A 1992-nucleotide genomic window follows, 5' to 3' on the forward strand; every position below is an offset into this window, starting at 1 on the left:
TGGACTATATTTTCTACTTCTAAAAGGTTCAGAGTTCTTTCCGTTCTGTATCGAGGACTTTTCTAGCCTGGGCTTCATTTTCTCCTATCAAAAAATGAACATTTTGTAATATTTCTTACACAAACCCGACAAACATCTATAACCATAAATGTTGCATTATGAAAATGATCAAAAATCCGTATAAAAATGTATCATAAAACGCCGAAAATATTCTCTTGGGTTTATGGCTCCCCTCCATTTCCCAGGCAGCATTTAAGAGATTTTTGTTTAGCAGAGTTAAGTAGATATGGCTGATGGTGTATCCATTGAATCGTTTAGCATGATAATCGAAATGGTTCCCCTCCCCCCCTCCAAGTGCTGCCCGAACCCCCCTCTCTAATGCTCGAAGGCTGCCTGCTCTATGTCGCTCTAATGTGCCACAGACGCACATTCTTCGATGATGGTCGATGATGGTGTGCAAAGCCCGGTTTTGGCAATGCCACAAAACTGACAACTGGCAACTGGAACTGGCCCAACGCAGACGAAGACGGAGATGCCTATGGCGAGAGGGTGCCAGTGCCACAGCCAGTGCCAGTGTCTGAGTCTGAGGCAGAGCCTGGCGCTCGCCATCATCAAGTTGGCGTGTTTATGGGCCAAGCGGCACAATTAACATGTCGCGGCTTTTAGCGTCTCCTCTCTGAGGCTGGAGCTGAGGCAGAGACAGAGGCACAGGGAGAGGGAGAGGCACTGGCAGAGGTGGCAGCAGCAGAGGCAGCTTGCACAAAATGACATATGAGGCGCATAATTGAAACTTCAAAGGAGAAGGGGCGCAGTCGGGGGCATAAATTAGGCGGCTGATCGCCGACGTTCTGTTCTGATGTCTGATGCCTGATGTCTGGCCCGTTGTTGGCCCAAGGTGAGAGGTGAGTGGAGATGCAGCACAACGGCAAAACAGCGGAGCAGAAGAAGACGTCATCGTTTTGGTTCCATTAGCGTCGTGTGGCAGTGGCAACGGTAGCCCCTCCCGTTTGTCATGCCGCCGCGCCCTTCCATTAACACAACATATATCCCATATATCTTCTCTACTGACTGCTTATATATCCCTAGATCCCAGTGTTGTTTCTACATGAAAATCAATAAAAATCTGCGTGTGCGGTGATCAGCTCCATCTATCTATCTCCCCGGCGAAGGGAAGCTCCATCTATGTCCCTGGAAATGGGAAGTTCAAGGGGAGAGTCACCGAGTGAGTCACAGATGAGAAATGTTGTCTCATTGTCGGCGTTTTGTGTTTTCCATATTTTACGCCATAAATTAAACACTTGAACGGGCCCGAATCGAACCGAACCACTTACCACAGACTATTCTTTTCTCTGCTCTGCAGCGGAGGAAAAAGAAGAGAAATTTTCAATTGGTTCGGTTCGGAGATAAGGAAATTGAGCATTTTCGTTGGATAATACTACAAGACGAGTGTTCTTCCAGTCAGTTCCTCTTTCTAACCGGAAGAAGCGAAGAGAGAGAACCAAACCCAAACCCAAACCCAAACCCTACCGTGTGGGAAAAACTCTTGAAGAAGAAAAATCAGAATCCGGCAAAGGGCAAACGAACACGCAACAAATCTGCCGTTTAGTCTGAGAAGCTGAGAATCCATATGTGTGGAGGGCACCGGCGACACCTTCGAGCAGCCACCAGCTACCATCTACAGCTCCAGCTCCAGCTCCAGCTGGCAGACACTTTGCAGCAGCTTAAGCACTGCCAGACACGCCAATGGCAAACAAAGTCAATAGCCAGACAAATGAAAAGCTCAACTCGAGAATGTGAGAACCGAATGAATGCCGGCGCAGAGAGCTCTGGGGAAAGTTCTAAATGATGGGGACAGGGCAGGGCATAGCAGAACTTTGCCATACACTCACTCAAGTGGCGGGGACCCACGGGCGGGGTTCGAGCAATAGAAAACGTATGTGGAAGCAATGAAGTTTGCGGCGCATTAGAGGGAGTTACAAGTTTCCCGAAAGT

This window comes from Drosophila persimilis, unplaced genomic scaffold (assembly GCF_003286085.1).
Source record: "Drosophila persimilis strain 14011-0111.01,24,50 unplaced genomic scaffold, DperRS2 tig00000191-arrow-pilon, whole genome shotgun sequence".
NCBI lineage: Eukaryota > Metazoa > Arthropoda > Insecta > Diptera > Drosophilidae > Drosophila > Drosophila persimilis.